Source organism: Bufo bufo, chromosome 4 (assembly GCF_905171765.1).
Source record: "Bufo bufo chromosome 4, aBufBuf1.1, whole genome shotgun sequence".
NCBI classification, from domain to species: Eukaryota; Metazoa; Chordata; class Amphibia; order Anura; family Bufonidae; genus Bufo; species Bufo bufo.
Genome location: NC_053392.1, coordinates 386369467 through 386392333, shown reverse-complemented (window position 1 = coordinate 386392333; position 22867 = coordinate 386369467).

The window sequence follows — 22867 nt, the reverse complement described above, 5'->3', positions numbered from 1 at the left end:
TGTGATGACTTTACATTCCCCATATGTCTACTTCATGTTTGAATTATTTTGGGAATGATATTTTATTTTTTGGGGATGTTATAAGGCTTAGAAGTTTAGAAGCAAATCTTGAAATTTTTTTGAAATTTACAAAAACTCAATTTTTAGGGACCAGTTCAGGTCTGAAGTCACTTTGCGAGGCTTACATAATAGAAACCACCCAAAAATGACCCCATCTAAGAAACTACACCCCTCAAGGTAAACTACTGTACGGCAACACAGCGGGCGTATAGTGAAAGGTGCGACGTTTGGTTTTTGGAAGGCTGATTTTTATGGACTGGTTTATTTACACCATGTCCCATTTGAAGTCCCCTGATGCACCCCTAGAGCAGAAACTCCCTAAAAGTGACCCCATCTAAGAAAGTACACCCCTCAAGGTATTCAAAACTTATTTTACATACGTCGTTAACCCTTTAGGTGTTGCACAAGAGTTATTGGCAAATGGGGATGAAATTAGAAAATTTCATTTTTTTGCCTTATTTTCCATTTTAACCCATTTTTTCCACTAACAAAGCAAGGGTTAACAGCCAAACAAGTCTGTATCTTTATTGCCCTGACTCTGCCATTTACAGAAACACCCAATATGTGGCCGTAAACTACTGTACGGCCACACAGCGGGGCGTAGAGTGAAAGGTGCGCCGTTTGGTTTTTGGAGGGCTGATTTTTATGGACCGGTTTATTTACACCGTGTCCTGTTTCAACCCCCCTGATGCACCCCTGGAGTAGAAACTCCCTAAAAGTGACCCCAGCTAAGAAAGTACACCCCTCAAGGTATTCAAAATTGATTTTTCATAAGTCATTAACCCTTTAGATGTTGCACAAGAGTTATTGGCAAATGGGGATGAAATTTGAATATTTATTTTTTTTGCCTTATTTTCCATTTTAAACCATTTTTTCCACTAACAAAGCAAGGGTTAACAGCCAAACAAGGCTGTATCTTTATTGCCCTGACTCTGCCGTTTACAGAAACACCCAATATGTGGCCGTAAACTACTGTACGGCCACACAGCGGGACGTAGAGTGAAAGGTGCGCCGTTTGGTTTTTGGAGGGCTGATTTTTATGGACCGGTTTATTTACACCGTGTCCTGTTTCAACCCCCCTGATGCACCCCTGGAGTAGAAACTCCCTAAAAGTGACCCCATTTTGGAAACTACGGGATAAGGTGGCATTTTTTGGGGGATTATTTTTAGGGTACATATGATTTTTGGTTGCTCTATATTACATTTTTGTAAAGCAAGGTTACCAAAAATTGAAATTCTGAAATTTCATCTCCATTTACCATTAACTGTTGAGGAACACCTAAAGGGTTAATAAAGTTTGTATAATCAGTTTTGAATACCTTGAGGGGTGTAGTTTCTTAGATGGGGTCACTTTTAGGGAGTTTTTACTCTAGGGGGGCATCAGGGGGGCTTCAAAAAGGACATGGTGTCAATAAAAAAGGCCATCAAAATCGGCCTTCCAGAAACCATGTCAGTCCTTTCTTTTTGCGGCCTCCCTTTTACTGATACAGCAGTTTACAACCACAAATGTGGCATTTCTGTAAACTGCAGTATCAGGGAAATAAATATTAACTTTTGTTTGGTTGTTAACCCTTGTTTTGTTACCGGAAAAAACTGATTGAAATGGAAAAGTGACAAAAATTGCGTTTTTGGCACCGTTTTTTTTTGTTTTTTTTAACCGTGTTAATCTGGGGGGTTAGGTCATGGGATATTTTTATAGAGGAGATTCTTACGGGCGCGGCAATACCTAATAAGTCTCCTTTTTTTTTACAATTATTTAGGTTTTTGACTATATTATCCTTTTTGATACAAAAATAAATTTTTTGTATCTCTAAAGTCTAGGTGTCATTTTTTTATTTATTTTTTATCCGATTATCTTATGTGGGGGCTCATTTTTTGCGGGACGAGCGGACGGTTTTATTGGCACAATTTTGGGGGCTATATGACTTTTTGATCGCTTGCTATTAAGTTTTTTGTTATGTTTGGTGACAAAAAAAATCTTTTTTTGCACCTTTTTTTTTTTTACCGTGTTAATCTGGGGGGTTCGGTCATGGGGTATTTTTATAGAGGAAATTCTTACGGACGCGGCGATACCTAATAAGTCAACTTTTTTTACATTTATTTTGGTTTTAGACTATATTATGCTTTTTGATACAAAAAAGAATTTTTTGTATCTCTAAAGTCTAAGTGTCATTTTTTTATTTATTTTTTATCCGATTATCTTATGTGGGGGCTCATTTTTTGCGGGACGAGCGGACGGTTTTATTGGCACTATTTTGGGGGCTATATGACTTTTTGATCGCTTGCTATTAAACTTTTTCTTATGTAAGGTGACAAAAAAATATATTTTTTTGCACCTTTTTTTTTTTCCTTGACCGTGTTAATCTGGGGGGTTAGGTCATGGGGTATTTTTATAGAGGAGAGTATTACCGACGCGGAAATACCTAATATGTCTACTTTTAATAAATTATTTTAGTTTTTTTGGGTGTCTCAAGTCTGAGAACCAGTTTTTTTATCCGATGTCAGTGCTAAATTGGGATATAAATTTAGTACTCCATGGAAGTGTGATACTCCCTGAAGCAACCAATAATGCAGAGGCCCGGATGATCGGGGCACGTGTCACATTGAGTGTCCTTCCGTATCCCCCTCCTGTCACACACTCTGCACCTTTTTTGGGTTCGTCCCTTCTTTCCAGTATGGGGGACCACACCTGGAAAGTGTTGGCCAGGGACGATCCGGGCGCCTCCAGTTCCCGAGGTACTCCGGCCTGCTCTTTCCCGGTCCGAAAAGATCAGGGCCATGAGGACTGCCTCATAGAACTGGAGGAATGTCCCTGTGCTGCCAGCGCTTCGGGATAGTACAAAAGAGTTGTACATGGCAACCTGTACCAAGTAGACTGCAACTTTTTTGTACCATGCCCGGGTTTTGCGCATGGCGTTATATGGCTTGAGGACTTGATCAGAGAGATCAACTCCTCCCATATACCGATTGTAGGCGACGATACAATCGGGCTTGAGGACCGTTGCCGCGGTGCCTCGCACAGGGACAGGGGTGATGCCATTACCATGAATTGTGGACAGCATAAGGACATCCCTCTTGTCCTTATACCTGACCAGCAACAGGTTTCCAGTGGTAAGGGCACGGGTCTCACCCCTGGGGATAGGTACCTGGAGGGGGAGGGCAGGGAGGCCGCGTTGATTTTTCCACACGGTCCCACAAGCGAACGTGGATCTGGCTGCAAGGGACTGGAACAAGGGGATACTGGTATAAAAGTTATCCACGTACAGGTGGTAACCCTTATCCAGCAGTGGGTGCATAAGGTCCCACACAAGTTTCCCGGTAACACCCAGAGTGGGGGGACATTCTGGGGGTTGAATCCGGGAATCTCGCCCTTCGTATATACGAAATTTGTAAGTGTACCCTGAGGTACTCTCACAAATTTTGTATAGCTTCACGCCATACCTCGCCCGCTTGGAGGGCACATACTGGCGGAAAATGAGTCTCCCCTTGAACGCAATGAGAGACTCATCAACCGCGATCTCCCTTCCAGGTACATAGGCCTCCATGAATTTGGCCCTAAAGTGATCAATGACCTGCCGTATCTTATACAGACGGTCATGGGCAGGATTATCGGAATAATGCAGACATTTCCGGATGGCCTCAAACCGGCAGCGTGTCATGGCCGTACTGTAAAGTGGGGTCTGGTATAGGACGTCCCCACTCCAGTACAGCCTGACACTGGGTTTCTTGACCAGGCCCATATGCAGCACGAGGCCCCAAAATGTCCTCATTTCGGCTGCACTGACAGGCGTCCAGCCACCGGGCCTGGCCAAAAAGGAGCCCGTGTGTTGAGCGACGAACTGTTGGGCGTACAGATTCGTCTGTTCCACCATCAGATTTACCAGTGGGTCACTGAAAAAATGACAAAAAAAGTCATATTCAGTGTAGCCCACTGTGGAAATCTGGATTCCTGATTGGCCTACAAAATTAGGAATCACGGGCCCGTATCGCTCTGGGCTACACCAGACAAGTTCACCGGCAGGGTGCTCCGGTGGATTTAACTGGTGGGCCGGGAAACCAGTACGAGCCCCAGAGCTGCTCGCACTAGGCTGGGCCACAGGGTCCCTAACATGGCGGTCCCCTTGCTCCGCCTGGCGGTGTCTCCGCCGCCTTGGGGGCTCATCATCATCGCTAGATGATGAGGAGGACGCGGATGATAACAGGAATGTGGGGTCATCCTCGTCCTCACTGGGACTCTCGGAGCCGGAGGCAAGCTGGGCGTATGCCTCCTCGGCCGAGAACGTCCGGCGGGCCATAGGGGAGTGTGTGTCTGCGTGTATATGTGCGTGTGTGGAAATCTTTATTTTGTGTGCGTGTGTGTGGGGGCACGGGTGTTCACGAACTCACCCTAAAATTAACAGAAAAAATAAATAAGAGATAACTAAAAAAAGGCCAAAAAATGTGGAAAAAAAATTTCTAAACCGCTGAAGTTGATCAGCGGTGGGGTGTGCGATGCGCTAACAGTGGCCGGACGCTAAGTGCCGGCCACAGTCAGCGTACACAAAAAAAATAAAAAATAAAAAATAAATCCTGCACCACAAAAAAGTGAGGGGGGGGGCAAGCGGCAGCACCCCTGGGGGGTCTAGGGTCACACAGCTGTGCTGTGGACCCCAGACACCCTAACTAGGGTGATGCAATGAAAAGTTCACAAACTAACTTTCCCTTTTTTTTTCCCTGCCTAACCCAAACTTTGCCTATGCTGTCCCTATGTACCTGATGGGGTGCTAGGGGCACAGATCGGGTCCTGGGGGCACAGATCGGGGTGCTGGCAGCGATGGCGGACACACGTGCAGGCAGCTCCTCTCTCCTCGGCTCCGGAACACGAGGAGGAGGAGAGGAGCACCTGCCTCTTTTGAATCTGCCGCCGGACCGCCCACAGACCAATCCTGAGTGGTGATGTCACCATCACCACTCAGGATCGCTGGATGGTGATTGGTGGGGTGAAATCACACCACCATCACAATCCTGTTCCGGGTTATCGGGTCTTCAGAGACCCGAATAACCCGGAAACGCAGAAAAACGCAGGTCTGAATTGACCTGCCGTTTTCTGCGATTGCCGACATGGGGGGGTCACAGGACCCCCCGCCGCATTTGCCCCAGATGCCTGCTCAATGATTTGAGCAGGCACCGGGTTCCGATCACCGCCCGCCGCGCGGCGGTGATCGGAACCATACATGACTTACCGGTACGTCATGTGTCCTTAAGTACCAGGACATCATGACGTACCGGTACGTCATGTGTCCTTAAGAGGTTAAGGACTATTATGGTATCTAGCAGCAATATATATTTTTATCACAATCTGCGCTAAATAGCTTGCAATTGTTTGGCTGCAGACAGCGACATTATCTGCACTACATCTCCTGTGTAACGTGTGCGCAGCCTAAAAATATCTGACATCCAGTGTACTTTTTCCGTAGACGCTGTGGACAGTGACATTACCTGCGCTACATCTCCTGTATAACGTTTGAGCAACATAAAAATATCTGTGACATCCAGTGTACCTTTTCCTTAGACGCTGCGGACAGCGACATTATGTGCGCTACATCTGCTGTATAACGTTTCCGCATCCCAAATATCAGTGACATTGACTGTCATTTTTTCTTAGCTGCTGTTGACAGCATCGCCATTACTTGTGGTACCTCTCCTGTATAACGTTTCCGCATCCTAAATATCTGTGACATTGACTGTCATTTTTTCTTAGCCGCTGGTGACTGCAGCGCAATTACCTGTGGTACCTCTCCTGTATAACGTTTCTGCATCCCCTCTGTGACACTGACTGTAATTTATTTGCGTATACACTTAAAAAAAAAACTGCTACTGTATGTGTGACATACTTGCAAGCATATATATAATTTAATATGATGAAGGTGAGCAGTAAGGGATGGGGAAATGGCCGTTCTGCTGATGGAGCACGCAGAGGCCATGGCCCTGGGCGCGGTGAAACTGTGTCTGCTGGCAGAGCACAAGAAATACACTCATCCATGATACCTAGCTTCATGTCCCAGTTAGCAGGGCGGCGCAGGACACCACTTTCGAAGTCAGACCAGTGCAAGCAGGGGGTCAGTTGGATTGCAGCAGATAATGCTTCCAGTCGGTTAAGCACCACCCTGTCTTCCGGAAAATCCAGTCTCAGTAGCCAAGAGTCTGGTCAACAGAATCCTCGCCCTGATCCTCCTTCCTCCCACCATGAAGAGTCTAATTGCAAACAAGTGATCCCACACTCAGATATTCCGAGGAGCTCTTTTCATCGCTATTTCTTAATTTGGGCCTCTCGCCAAGCCCGCTTGAAGAGGGACATGAGGAGATCTTGGGCCCTCATTCCCAAACTTCGTAGCATCCACAGTCAGAAGAAGATGGCAGTGGGGAATGGCAATTAGTGTTTCACGAGGTGGATGATGATGATGAGAAACAGTTGCCAAAAATTCAACGGCAATTAGTGTCTCAAGAGGTTGATGATGAGGATGAGAAACAGTTGTAAATAAGTGAGGTTGTTGTTAGGTCAGCAAGTCAGGAGGATGACCAGAGTGGGGAAGTGGAAGAGGAGGTGGTGGATGATGAAATCACTGACCCAACCTGCGAAGGTGGCAAGCCAAGCGAGGACAGCAGTACAGAGGGGGAGGGATCCTCAGCACCGCAACAGGCTGGAAGAGGCAGTGGGGTGGCAAAAGGGAAATGGCGGGCCACACCAAACAGGCCTGCAACTGTTCCCCGGAGCATCGCCTTGCGGAAATCTACCTTGCCAAGCGGTAGGTGTTCCGCAGTCTGGTGCTTTTTTGAGGAAAGTGCGGACGTTAAAATAATTGTCATTTGCAACCTGTGCCGTACCAAAATGAGCAGGGGCGTGAACACTAGAAACCTCACCACCACCAGTATTATCCGCCACATGGCATCAAAGCACCCTAATAGGTGGGCCGAACACCTGGGTCCACAATCAATGTCTGCGGGTCACACCACTGCCTCCTCTTTCCCTGTGTTACATGCTGGCCAATCCCCTGTCCAAGACGCAGGCCAGGATGCCTCCCGTCCTGCACCTGGACTTTTGCAAGCACCATCAGCTAGCACATCCACTTCTGTGTCCCAGCGCAGCGTACAGATGTTTATACCCCAGGCCTTTAAACGAAAGCGCAAATACCCAGCCACCCACCCACAGGCCATCCCTCATTACTCAGTCATGAGCCCCCACTATTTTGTCCGGTGTGCAGTCCCCGCCTTACACCAGCATGTGTCCCGTAACATCACCCATGCCCTGACCATCGCAGTTATTGGAAAGGTCCACTTGACCACTGACACATGGACAAGTGCTTGTGGCACTTTCCCCTGAAGGCACACTGGGTGAACGTTGTTGAGGCCAGTAGCGAGTCGTACCCTGGGATGGCACAGGTGCTACCGGCGCCAAGGATTGCGGGCCCTACTTCCATCAGGAATTCTGCCACCACCTACAGTAGTGGCTGCAACCCCAACCCAACTTCTCCTTCTCCACCTCTTCCTCCACTTCCACCTCTGAAATATCATCTTGCAGCACCAGTCAGCCATTAGTCAGTAGCTGGAAGCAGTGTAGAACTGCAATGGGGAAGCGGCAACAGGCCGTGCTGAACCATATTTGCTTAGGTGACAAACAGCACATAGCCGCAGAGCTGTGGCAGGGTATAAGGGACCAGCATGAGCTATGGCTCTCGCCACTCAACCTACAACCAGGCATGGTTGTGTCTGATAATAGCCTTAACTTGGTGGTGGCTTTGGAGCTCGGCAAGCTCACACACATACCATGCCTAGCCCATGTGTTAAACTTAGTCGTTCAGCGGTTTCTCAAAACCTACCCCAATTTGCCTGAGCTACTGGTGAAGGAGAGCCGCGTGTATGTGCCCATTTCCAAAAGTCATCTACAGCTGCCGCCGGTCTGGAAGCACTGCAGCAGTGCTTGAAATTGCCAGCTCACCGATTTTTGTGCAACGTGAGCACGCACTGGAACTCCACGTTTCACATGTTGGCCAGGCATTGTGAGCAGCAGAGGGCAGAAGTGAAATACCAGCTGCAACATGGTTGTTGCCTTTCCAGTCAGCTTCGGCTCTTCACAGCGGTGAGTGGGTATGGATGTCTGACCTCTGGGAGTTTTTATCAACTTTGAGGAATCAACACAGATGGTGAGTGGTGATGCCACTATTATCAGCGTAACCATCCCACTTCTGTGTCTACTGAAACGCTCGCTGCTCACAATGAAGGCGGACGCTTTGCATGTGGAAGAGGTGGAAATGGGGGAAGACAGCACACAGGGTGATAGCCAGACCACCCTCATTTCGTCTTCTCAGCGCAAATTGGATCATGTGGAGGAGAAGGAGGAGCAAGAGACGGTTGCCTCCGCTACAGAGGGTAGTACCCATAGCAGGTTTATTCCATCTGTTCAGCGTGGATGGGCAGAAGAGGAGGAAGAGGATGAGGAGATTGAGAGTCATCCTCCTGATGAGGACAGCAAAGTCTTGTCCGCTGGGACTCTGGCACACATGGCTGACTTTATGTTATGCTGCCTTTCTCGTGACCCTCACATTGTACGCATTTTGACCAACAGCGATTACTGGTTGTTCATCCTTCTCGACCCTGCTACAAAGAGAACTTCTTGTTTCTCATTCTTGTGGGGGAGAGGACTAGCAAAATGGTGCAAAATACAAATTTCCAGCTGACAATGCTGGCGGCAGAGTACGTATTTCCTTGGGAAACTGAGGAGCGGAGACGAGGGGAACACACAGCAGTTCCAACAGAGGCAGGGCAACACTCTCCAAGGCCTGGGACAGTTTCATGACACGCCACCAGCACCCTCACCCTGATGCGCGGCTTACTGTCACAAGGAGGGAAACATTTTGGAAGATGGTGAAGGAGTACATAGCAGACCCTGTCTGCATCCTCAATGATCCCTCTGTGCCTTACAACTATTAGGTGTGTCCAATCTGGAAACATGGCACGAACTGGCGCTCTACGCCTTGGAGGTGCTGGCCTGCCCTGCCGCCAGCGTTTTGTCAGAGCAGGTATTTCGTGCTGCTGGGGGCATAATAACTGATAAATGCATTCGCCTGTCAACTGAAAATGCTGACCGGTTGACTCTTATCAAAATAAACGAGGCCTGGATTGACCCTGACTTCTCTACTCCACCAGAGGAAAGCGGCTGAACATAAAGGCACTTTAAATGTGGCTTTTATGGTGTATTGAATACACTGTATTCCCATGCACCCCTTCCACCACAAAAAAGGGTATATGGTTCAATCTTCCTTTTCTCGTCCTCCTCCTCCTCCTCTATCATATCACATGCTTATTAGGCTAATGTTTTAGAGGGTCAGCTTAGCAGCAGGCCCTCAACCATAACTTTTTCCATGGTCAGATCAGCAGCAGGCCCTCGCCCCTAATGTTTTAGAGAGTCAGCTCACTAGTAGACCCTCAACCATAATTGTTTTGATGGTCAGCTCAGCAGCAGGCCCTCAACCATAATTTTTTGATGGTCAGCTCAGCAGCAGGCACTCGCCCCTAATGTTTTAGATGGTCAGCTCAGCAACAGGCCCTCGCTCATAATTTTTCCATGGTCAGCTCAGCAGCAGGCCCTAGCCCCTAATGTTTTAGATGGTCAGCTCAGCAGCAGACCCTCAACCCTAATGTTTTAGATGGTCAGATCAGCAGCAGGCACTCACCCCTAATGTTTTAGAGGGTCACCAGCAGGCCATCAATCATAATTTTCCAAGGGTGTGTATGATGGCCTACTTTATGTGTAATAAAGGGTGTATTGGAGTGCCGGTTTCTTGTAATTTTTGGCAGTTCTATCACTTAGTGCATAGGCTTTATGAGTGTAGGAGTCCCACTACCTGAACAATTGTACCACAATGTGAATGAGGCCCTCCTTTATGTGATATACAGGTTGTATCAGAGTGCTTCTTCCTTATAATTTTTGGCAGCACTTGCACTTTATATACAACTAAATATACAGGAAAGAATGTTCCCTAACCTTTTTTCCACTAAAATCGATTTTATCTTTGGTTTTGTGCGTATTATTGTCAGTCTGTAAAATTGGCGTACTACTCGGACAACATCGTTCCCAGCAGAGACCTGGTAGTCCAAGATGCATCCAGGCATCCTCCCCATGCTGTTCCCGAACCATTTCTGTGGTGTTTCCATCAATTTCTGACCTTTTCATGTGAACCAGACACTCTCCCCTCTCCAGAGCAGGGGGTGCCTGGTTTAATGCTCAGGTTCTCCCATTGACTTCCATTGTGCTCTACCAAGCACCCGAGTATCCCAAGGTTTTCTACTCGAGCACCCGAGCACTTTGGTGCTCAATCAACACTACTAATAACCATGTATAAATATATCAGGGGTCAGTACAGACAGCTCTCCCATCATCTATGTATCCCCAGGACTGTGACTGTGATGAGGGGAAATCCTAGTCCTCCTCTGCGTCTGGAGGAAAGAAGGTTTGTACACAAACCACGCCACGGTGTTTTGGAGGGGGCTGTTTGCCAGCCTCCTGCCCCTGGATTACGGCCCTTTAAGATACTTTTACTAACTTTTAAACCCTTGAATCTATTCAAGTGAATTTTGGATAGGTTTGTCCCCAAGTTATACTGCTTAAATTGATATAAGTTATATGTATGTACAATGTAAACTCACAAAGTTGTAGCAATTTATAAGAAGTGTAACTTTTCAGCTTAGGAGATAGTTGAGTAGATACAGAAATTGACTCAATTATCTCCTAGACAGAGGGGAAGAATATGCTGGGTGTGTTTCTATTGTCCCATTGTGCCATTGTCCCATTGTGTCCGATTGGCTGCTGTACTTACATTGTATGTGTTGTAATATATTGATTGGTTGTATTTTAAAACCCTGTGGGCAGTACTATGTTTGTGGATTGTGAATAAAAGAGGCTGTACGTGCAAGTACAGTCAGCTCTGCTTAACCCTCAAGCGAAGTGTCGTCTCGTTCTTGGGTGAATTGGATTGTATGCTGATTGCCAGGAGTGTAAGCCGATTGTATGCTTTTCCTGTTCCGCGGTTTCCAGTGTTCGTGTAGTTTGCAATTCGGCAGACTGGTGCTTGCAGTAGCTGCCTGTGCATTGGAAAGGGGAATATCGCCTAATCGGGTTTTAACCTCTTGTGTGCAAAACGGTCCGTTACAGTTACTATGTAAAATTGTTGAAACCATTTAGGTGAATAACTGTATTTTTTCACTATTTTGGAGGGTGCTGTTAATTATCATTATTATATTTTTTTTTGCATAGACTTCAGTTATCATTTACACCAGAAAAATTTCCAGGGCCAGTGGCCCCACACCTTTAAATTACCCCTCTTTCAGACAATGGCATGGGTGCTGTAAAAATGGCAATTGCAATTACCGTAAATTGGAGTTTGTGACTATTGTACACTAGAAAACTGGCATATGAGGTAGATAAATCTACCCCTCTAGTATTGACTTTGCTGTCTACAATGTAAAGAAAGGACACATGCAGCAGACTAACTACTGATTGTAGTACTGTATGAATAAGATTTATTATTCCTCATCACATTTTCCCTTGTCCCGGAAGAGAGAGCTGTTGCCTGAATGAGCGTACATCTAAATGGCCATTGTGTACTACTATATCTCCCCTAGCTGGCCATGGCATCCCCTAAAACATTGGTTCTCGGCTGAGGGGTGTCGGGCCTTCAGTTATCAGCTGATTGTCATCAGAGCTCCAAACTCTGATGGTCTTGGTGAGACAAACCTTTTAACCAGTCAAACTTGCTCATGCATTACCAGACTACACAGCAAAATTTAACTAGCTGCTCCTGGTGACCAATGTGAAAACTGCAAAACTTCAAGATAGCAACAAAAAATCCAAAAACATCATAACATGTTTTTAGAAATATGTTTATAGTAAAAACCTGACTTAAATGATATGTAATTTTTGGATAATACATTTCTTTTAAACACGATGGATGTCTAAACTCCCCTTTATATGGGCTTACAAAGCAGGCAAATATCAGGAATGATCCTTTCATTCTGATAACTGGCTACTCGTCAAGGAAGGGGGTGCTGCATTTACATGTAGCAATGACATCTGCTGTATGTAGGCAAGGAATAGCTCCTATGCACCCTCGTCCACATAGAGAATCATTGTTTCTGGGCAGCATTTGCTATTTAACCACTTCCCGACTGCCATACCGCAAAATAAAATCAGGTCCATAAATATTGGGGCATCGACACAATTCTAACATTTTTGGCTCTATACACCACTACAATGGATTTGAAATGAAATGAACAAGATGTGCTTTAACTGCGGACTGTCAGCTTTAATTTTAAGGTATTTACATCAAAATCTGGTGAACGGTGTAGGAATTACAACAGTTTGCATATGTGCCTCCAACTTCTTAAGGGACCAAAAGTCATAAGACAGAATAATAAACATACATCAAACTTTCACTTTTTAATACTTGGCTGCAAATCCTTTGCAGTCAATTACAGCCTGAAGTCTGGAATGCATAGACATCACCAGACGCTAGGTTTCATCCCTGGTGATGCTCTGCCAGGCCTCTACTGCAACTGTCTTCAGTTCCTGCTTGTTCTTTGGGCATTTTCCCTTCAGTTTTGCTTCAGCAAGTAAAATGCATGCTCAATCGGATTCAGGTCAGGTGATTGACTTCGCCATTGCATAACATTCCACTTCTTTCCCTTAAAAAACTCTTTGGTTGCTTTTGCAGTATGCTTTGGGTCATTGTCCATCTGCACTGTGAAGCGCCGTCCAATGAGTTCTGAAGCATTTGGCTGAATATGAGCAGATAATATTGCCCGAAACACTTCAGAATTCATCCTGCTGCTTTTGTCAGCAGTCACATCATCAATAAATACAAGACAACGAGTTCCATTGGCAGCCATACATGCCTACTCCATGACACTACCACCACTATGCATCACTGATGAGGTGGTATGCGTAGGATCATGAGCAGTTCCTTTCCTTCTCCATACTCTTTTCTTCCCATCACTCTGCTACAAGTTGATCTTGGTCTCATCTGTCCATAGGATGTTGTTCCAGAACTGTGAAGGCTTTTTTAGATGTCGTTTGGCAAACTCTAATCTGGCCTTCCTGTTTTTGAGGCTCACCAATGGTTTACATCTTGTGGTGAACCCTCTGTATTCACTTGAACCCTCTGAAGTCTTCTCTTGATTGTTGACTTTGACACACATACACCTACCTCCTGGAGTGTTCTTGATCAGGACAACTGTTGTGAAGGGTGTTTGCTTCACCAGGGAAAGAATTCTTCGGTCATCCACCACAGTTGTTTTCCGTGTTCTTCCGGGTCTTTTGGTGTTGCTGAGCTCACCGGTGCGTTCCTTCTTTTTAAGAAAGTTCCAAACAGTTGTTTAGACCACGCCTCATGTTTTTGCTATCTCTCTGATGGGTTTGTTTAGTTTTTGTAGCCTAATGATGGTTTGCTTCACTGATAGTGACAGCTCTTTGGATCTCATCTTGAGAGTTAACAGCAACAGATTCCAAATGCAAATAGCACACTTGAAATGAACTCTGGATCTGGACCTTTTATCTGCTCATTGTATTTGGGATAATGAGAGAATAACACACACCTGGCCATGGAACAGCTGAGAAGCCAATTGTCCCATTACTTTTGATCTCTTAACAAGTGGGAGGCACATATGCAAACTGTTGTAATTCCTACACTGTTCACCTGATTTGGAAATAAATACCCTCAAATTTAAGCTGACGGTCTGCATTTAAAGCACATTGTGTTTGTTTTATTTCAAATCCATTGTGGTGGTGTATAGAGCCAAAAATGTTAGAATTGTGTCGCTGTCCCAATATTTATGGACCTTACTGTACGTGCTATCCGCACATGCCCGTGCAGCTAGCACGTATATATAAACATTCTGGCAGCTCTTTAATCCAAGCGCTGCAAAGCGCTTGGATTAAAGCTTGTCCCTGGACTGCCGCTGTCACGGACAGCATACAGTCCAATAATGCCGGCAAGGGACTAGAGTGGTCCCTTGCCGGAAATCGCTCTGATTGGTTAGTTTGTGCAGACTAACCAATTAGATTGCGGCAGTGAAAAAATGCCGGTTTCAGGCTCTGATCTGCACTCCGTACGTTGTGGCTATGTTTCCTCTGTGCCAGCCCTGCCCCCATCTGTGCCGGCCCTGCCCCCATTTTGACCCCCCCACCCCCGCCCAGCCCTGGTGGGTCTCCCTTCTCCGTGCCTCTGCTATCTGTGATGGCGGCGGCTCTGTTCCTGAGCCTCTGCCATCAGCAGCGAGTGTTAGCTGTATGCTACCACTCTGCTGTAACCCCTTAGATCCAAGGGGTTAACAGAACGAGGGGGCTCCCTCTCTCAACCATCAGGCTGACGCGCTGCGATGGCAGTGGTCCGATGGTTGCCATGGCAACCGGACGCCTTGCAAAGACGTCCAGTGTTCCCATCTATCAGTGTAAAACTGATAGTATTATACTTTGCAATGCAAGAACATTGCAAAGCCATCAGCCCCACTGGATCTTCAAGATCCAAGTGGGACTTGATAAAAAAGTGTGAAAAAAAAAGTTATAAATAAATAAATATAAACTTAAATTAAAAATAAAATAAATTGCCTTTTCCTATATCCGCTCATTTATATGAGATTAAAAAATGAAAAAAAGAAAGTACACATATTAAGCATCAATGCATCCGTAATGACCGACTTTATAAATATATCACATGATACACCGTGTCCAATAAACAAAAAAATATAAAAACTGTATCAAAAAAAGCAATTTTTTGTCACCTTACATCACAAAAAGTGCAACACCAAGCGATCCAAAATGGTACCAATAAAACCATCACCCCATCCCCCAAAAAATGAGCCCCTACATAAGAAAATTGCTTAAAAAAATGAAAAAAAAACTATAGCTCTTAGAACGTGGAGACAATAAAACATCTTTTTTTGTTTCAAATATGCTATTATTAAGTTCAAGTGAGATAAATTTTTAAAAGTATACATATTATGTATCGCCGTGTCCGTAACAACCAGCTCTATAAAAATATCACATGACCTAACCTCTCAGCTGAACATTGTAAAAAAAAAAAAAAAAAAAAAAACAGTGCCAAACAAGCCATTTTTTGTCACCTTACTTCACAAAAATTGCAACACCAAGTGATCAAAAAGGCATATGCCCCCAAAAATAGTACCAAGCTAACCATCACCTCATCCCGAAAAAAATTAGACCCTACCTAAGACAATTGGTCAAAAATTAAAAAAGCTATGGCTCTCAGACTATGGAGACACTAAAACATAATTTTTTTGTTTAAAAAATGCTATTATTGTGTAAAACTTAAATAAATTAGAAAAAGTATACATTTTAGGTATTGCCACGTCCGTAATGATCTGCTCTATAAAAATGTCACATGACCTAACCCCTCATGTGAACACTGTAAAAATAAATACATAAAAACGGTGCCAAAATTAAAAAATTTTTGGTCACCTTGCCCTATAAAGTGTAATAATGAATGATCAAAAAAATCATATGTACCAAAAAATGGTCCAATAAAAACATCAACTCTTCCTTCTGCCTCTAACACCATAGAGTAGACTTTCACAAAATTCAAGCGCAGCAATGCGGCTGGTTGCCTGGTCACTTTGGCTTGCTCTCAGGTGTCAGCCCTATACGTCCTGGTCCTGAAGACCATGTTTTCCTTTATTTCGCTAGTTATTGCGTGTCATTTTTTACCTTCACCCCCACCCTCCAGCCCTCCTTTCTTCCCAATCTCAGAATGGTTTGGATAAGTAAAAGTGTTCCAAAGTTATTACCACATAAAGTGACACATGTCAGATTTGCAAAATTAGACGTGGTCACGGGGGTATCAATGACCCTTGGTCATGAAAGGGTTAAACAGCACGATCTGATTCCCATAAATGATAAATTGGGTGCCCGTATCGGCAATATTTTTCCTGATGAAGGAGCACTTGCTTATTTATCAGGTGATCAGCAGTACCTTTAGACAGGTCAATTATCGACAATGAGTGTTTTTGAGGAATGCTCCTTAACCCCTTATGGACTTAGGATGTATCGGTACGTCCTAACTTTAAAACACGATTGCGGCACGGCGGTGGTTAATCGCAACAGGATGTCCGCTGAAATAATTCAGCGGGCATCCTGTCACAACGCCGGGGGGGTCATGTGACCCCACCTGCATCGGCGATCGCAGCAAACCGCAGGTCAATTCAGACCTGCGGTTTGCTGCGTTTCCGGTCCTTTCGGGTCTCCGGTGACCCGATGAACCGGAAAAGGACTGTGGTCAGTGGTGTGATTACACACCACCAATCACAGTCCGAGCATTTAGGAGATGCGGTGCTGGCCGTGGTGCTGATGGCTGCTGTCCATGGTACTGATTGGTGCGGGGAGAGAGGCGGGAGATTCAAACTCCCGGCGCTCCTCTCTCCCCTCCTCATCCTGTTTCTGCACCTGCACCGTCCTCACCAGCTCCTGCGATTCCCCCCGTCGGGACCCATCACCCTCCTGCACCCATCACCCTCCAGGTAGGTTAGGGTCAGTGAGGGAGAGGCACCATTAGGCAGAGATAGAAGGGAAAAGTTAGTTAGGAAAAAAAAAAAAAACTTTATCTGATTTATTGTTTTCTAGCTGTGAGACCCTAGACCCCTCCCTGCCACTTGTCCCCCCCCAGCCACCCCCGACCACCTGCCTCCCCCCAACACCAGCCCCCCCCCACCAACACCACTTTTTTTTTTTTTTTAAATCTCTTTTTATTGTTTTAAGCTTATAAGCACATGTACAAAAAATTACATCATTTCCCGTACAATCAATATCATATGTGTGTACATTGTTGCAAATCATATAAAGCACGAGTTTATACTTATAAGCATATTTTCATCATATTATAGAGTCATTACATAAATATAACAGGTAATGGGGGGAGTGGGGGGGAAGTAATGGGAGGGAGGGGAAAAAATAATAAAAGGAAAGTATTAACTGGAAGGCTCTCTATTGACACAAAAACCTAATAATTTAACATAGGCTATATGTATAATGGTATGGAAAATGTAAAATAGTCTGGGTCTATATAGAGTGCACCAAATCACCTTACACATCAAACCCGCATATAGAGTTTTCATTCCTATTCCACAACCTAAACAAAATCTTCCCATAACCCACTCATCTGTAAATGGGTCAGAGACTAATGTAAAGACATATCAGTTAAGTCAATTCAGGGTCAACCAAATCTAGAACTTCCGAGTCCCTTACTTCTTGAGATCTTTTCCAGGGAAGCCAAGTCTCCAGATATTTAATTCTACTGCTATGGATCCATCCCACCATCTCCTCCAATCTGTGGAGCTGGTGCATTTTGTTGAACCACAATTTTAGATCTGGCGGTGAAGTGTCCCTCCATTTTGTAGGAATAAGTAGTTTGGCTGTGGCAATCATGTGGGTAGGGAGATCCGCCTTTGAAGGCCTGAAATTAGAAGTAGGGATCCATAGCAGTACAAGTTCAGGAGACAGTTTTATATGTGTTGAACATATGGCGTTAATGGAACTCTCCACCTCTTTCCAAAACTGTTTTATTAAGGGGCAAGACCACCATATATGGATCATAGATCCTACTTCTGATTGACATCTCCAACATCGATCCGAGGGAGAAAGTCCTATAGAGCATAAGTATTCAGGGGTTTTGTACCATCTGGTAATAGTTTTATAGGAGTTTTCTTGATAGCGAACACAAGAAGAGAAACCTTGTGCGTGGGAGAGGACATATGTAGACTCTGCCACTGAAAGGTTCCTCCCTAAGTCTTTTTCCCACTGACATAAATAGTATGGTTTGTGTATAGTGTGTTCGGATAACAAGTTGTTATATGTGACTGAGAGCGACTTCTTTAAGGTTGAGGGAAGGATAGTAAAGTTTTCTAGCCAAGTTGGCTCCAAAAACGTGTGATCTGTTGTTTTATCATATTTCCTGCATGTGTTTCTAAAATCCCAGCTTTGCACCAAAGAAGGAGGTTTTCTACCTAATTTGACATGAACTTCTTCTAATGTTGAGAACCGGTTATTTTCTGTTACTTCACCTATTCTAATATTACCCCATAAGTGCCACCAATTTTTATCTCCCCCTTCCACTTTGTCAAATAAGTAGGGTAGGACACTTATTGGAGTGATTTTTGATATCTTGTTTACCCGTAATGAAGTCACTGTAGAGTTGCGATAACAAACTAACATACTTTTTGTCAGTGTGCACATCTTCTGGCAAAGAGCTAGCGGAGCTGTCGGTAGCCACATCAGGGCTTGTCTATGTATACCTAAAAGGGTCCTTTCTATATCTAGAAAGGGAGCTTGTATTTTTTCATTTGCCAGGAGCGCCCATCTAGCTAAGTGAATGGCCCTGTTATACATAGCCATATCGGGTAATGATATATCACCTTTGTGTTTCTTCTGGGCAAGAAGTTTGTAGGCTAGTCTGGGTCTTTTCGTTTTCCACAAGAAAGACGAAAATATTCTCCTGATTTGTGTTAGGAAAGATGCAGGTATGTGTATCGGGAGGGCTTGAAACAAATATAATAGTTGGGGCAGGACAAAGGTAGCCAACAGGTTTTTCCTACCAAACCAGGACATGAAAGGCACCTTTAATGAAGAAATAAATGATCTGGTCTTGTTAAGTAATGGTGTGTAATTGAGTCTGAACAGCAAATTCAGGTCCGCTGGGACATTGACACCCAGAAACTTGATTGCAGTTGTTGGCCATTTAAACGGCGAGGAGCGTTTGAGTGGATCTAGTATTTTATTTGGAATGTTAACTTGTAGGGCTTCTGACTTGGAGAAATTAATTTTAAAATTAGAGACTACGCTGTATTGGTCAAAAAAGGACATAATAGCTGGGATGGCCTCTTCAGGATTAGAAATTATGATTAATAAGTCATCTGCAAAAGCTGCAGTCCTGTGATGGAATTGGCCTAGGGAAACACCTTGAATTTTATCAGATTGTCTAATTCTTAGAAGGAACATCTCCAAACATAAAATGAAAAGGGTTGGTGAAAGAGGGCACCCCTGCCTAGTCCCATTCCTGATGGGGAAGGCATCCGACAGGGCACCATTCACCAAGACCTGAGCCATGGGGCAGGAATATAGTGAGAAAATGGCAGCGACAAATACCATAGGAAACCCAAATTTCAACAAGGTAGCTCTCATGAAGTCCCAGTTTACCCTGTCAAATGCCTTCTCCGCATCAGTCCCCAATAACAACAAAGGGGTCTTTGTGGCATGGGCATTATGGATTAAGTGAATCAATCTCCAAATATTATGCTTTCCCTCCCTACCAGGGATGAACCCTACCTGTTCCGGGTCGATGAGTTTGCTCAGCATGGGGGAAATCCTATAAGCCAACAACTTAGACCACCACTTCAAGTCACAGTTGAGAAGGGATATAGGTCTGTAGCTCCCACAGTCCTCTGGATCCTTCCCTTCTTTGTGTAGGATGGTGATATGCGCCCTCAAGGCCAGGGGAGCCAACGACCAACACCACTTATTTAATTTTTTTGCGTGCGCTGACTAGCCGGCACTTTTAGCGTCTGGCCACTGTTAGTGCATCGCCCGCCCCACCGCTGATCAGCAAGTTTGAACTTTTTTTTATTTTTCCTAACACTTGTCCATTTTTTTTTTTTTACTTTTTAGTACGTGAACACCCGTGCCCCCACACACACGCACATACAATAAAGTTTTACACGCACATACACACACACATACCCATGGCCCGCCAACAGTTCGTTGCTCAGCACCCGGGCTCCTTTTTGGCTAGACCCGGTGGCTGGACGCCGGTCAGTGCAGCCGAGATGAGGACATTTTGGGGCCTTGTGCTGCACATGAGTCTAGTGCAAAAACACAGTGTCAGGAAAAACTGGACTGGGGACGTCCTCTATCAGACCCCATTCTACAGTATGGCCATGACACGCCCCCGGTTTGAGGCCATCCAGAAATGTCTGCATTATTCAGATAATGCAGCATGTCCCCCCCGAGGTGATCCTGCCAATGACCGTCTGTATAAGATACGGCCGGTCATCGATCACTTCGGGGCCAAATTTGCGCAGGCCTATGTACCTGGAAGGGAGGTCGCGGTTGATGAGTCTCTCATTGCTCGTTTAAGGGGAGACTCAGTTTCCGCCAATACATTCCCATTAAGCGGGCGAGGTATGGTGTGAAAATGTACAAAATTTGTGAGAGTACCTCAGGGTACACTTACAAATTTTGTGTGTACGAGGGGCGAGAGTCCCGTATTGAACCCCCAGAATGTCCCCCCACTCTGGGTGTTACTGGGAAACTCGTGTGGGACCTTATGTACCCACTGCTAGATAAGGGTTACCACTTGTACGTGGATAACTTTTATACTAGCATTCACTTGTTCAGGTCCCTTGCCGCAAGATCCACGTCCGCTTGTGGGACCGTACAGAAAAATCAACGCAGCCTCCCTACCTACCCCCTCCAGGTACCTATCCCCCGGGGTGAGACCCGTGCCCTTACCACTGGAAACCTGTTGCTGGTCAGGTATAAGGACAAGAGGGATTTCCTTATACTGTCCACAATCCACGGTAACAGCATCACCCCTGTCCCTGTGCGAGGTACCGCGGCAACGGTTCCCAAGCCCGATTGTATCGTCGACTACAATCGGTATATGGGAGGAGTTGATCTCTCTGATCAAGTCCTTAAGCCATATAATGCCATGCACAAAACCCGGGCATGGTACAAAAAAGTTGCGGTCTACTTGGTACAGGTTGCCTTGTACAACGCTTTTGTACTATCCCGAAGCGATGGCAGCACAGGGACATTCCTCCAAATCTATGAGGCAGTCCTCAAGGACCTAATCTTTTCAGACCGGGAAAGAGCAGGCCGGAGGACCTCGGGAATTGGAGGCGCCCGGATCATCCCTGGCCAACATTTTCCAGGTGTGGTCCCCCATACTGGAAAGAAGGGACAAACCCAAAAAAAGTGCAGAGTGTGTCACAGGAGGGGGATACGGAAGGACACCACCACTCAATGTGACACTTGCCCCGATCATCCGGGCCTCTGCGTTATCGATTGCTTCAGGGAGTATCACACTTCCATGGAGTACTAAATTTTTATAATCCCCAACAGTCCCCTAGAGAACATAAAAAACTATGGCTCTCAGACTTTAAAGACACGGAAACAATATTTTTTTCCAAAAATATTAGTTTTAGTGCAGGGATCCTCAAACTGCGGCCCTCCAGATGTTGTAAAACTATAACTCCCAGCATGCCCGGAGAACCTAGAGCCATCAGCAGGGCATGGTGGGAATTTTAGTTTTGCAACATCTGGAGAGCCGCAGTTTGAGGATGCCTGCTTATTGTCTCCAAAGTCTGAGAGCCATACATATTGGGCATCGCCGCGTCCGTAAATATCTCTCTATAAAAATAACATTAAACCCAATTTTTGGTCAGCTAACATCACAAAAAGTGTAATAGCGAGCGATCAAAATGTCATATGCACCCCCAATTAGTGCCAATAAAACCGCTATCTCATCCCACAAAAAATGAGGCTCTACATTAGATAGTCGCCCAACAAAAATAAAAAAAACTGTAGCTCCCAGGCTATGGAGATACAAAAAAAAAATTTTGGGGTTCCTAAAATTATAATATAGTGTAAAATCTAAATAAATTTTTAAAATGTAAACATATTAGGTATCGGCGCGTCCATAAGAATCTGCCCTATAAAAATAACATTTGACCAAACCCCTCGGATGAACAGCGTTCAAAATATAAAATAAAAACTGTGCCAAAACACAAATTTTTGGGCAAAATTTCCATTTGAATCTTTTTTTTCCGGTAACAAAGCAAGGGTTAACAGCCAAACAAAACTAAATATTTATTGCCCTGATTCTGTAGTTTGCACAAAAACACCCCATATGTGGTCGTAAATGGCTATATAGCCACACGGCAGGGCATAGAACGAAGGGAGCGCCATATGGTTTCTGGAAGGCAGATTTTGATGGACTGGTTTATTTACACCATGTCCCATTAGAAGCCACCCTGATGTAGCCTAGACTAGAAACTCCAAAAAAGTGACCCAATCTAAGAAACTACACCCCTCAAGGTATTCAAAAGTTACTTTACAAACTTTGTTAACCCTTTAGGTGTTCCACAAAACTAAATAGCGAATGTAGAAACAATTTTAGAATTCCAATTTTTTGTTACCTTGCTTCAAAAAAGTGTAATATATAGCAACCAAAAATCATATTTAACCTAAAATAGTCCCAAAACAACAACCACGTTATCCCGTAGTTTCCTAGATGGGGTCACTTTTATGAAGTTTCTACTGTAGGGGTGCATCAGGGGGCTTGAAAGGGTATATGGTGTAAATAAACCAGTCCAGCAAAATCTGCCTTCCAAAAACCATATGGCGTTCCCCTTCTTCTTTGTCCCGCCATTTAGCCAAATAGTAGTTTACGACCACATATGGGGTGTTTCTGCAAACTACAGAATCAGGGCAACCCATATTGAGTTTTGTTTGGCAGTTAACCCATTTTTTTCAGCAATAAAATAAGGGTTAAAATGGAAAATTTTCCAAAAAATAGAAATACCTAAATTGTTTCTCCATCTGCCATTAACTCTTGTGGAACACCTAAAGAGTTAACAAAGTTTGTAAACCCAGTTTTGAATACCTTGAGGGGTGTTCTTTCTTAGATGGAGTCACTTCTTTTGGAATTTCTATTCTAGGGGTGCAACGGGGGGCTTGAAATGGTACATGGTATAAACAAAACCAGTCCTG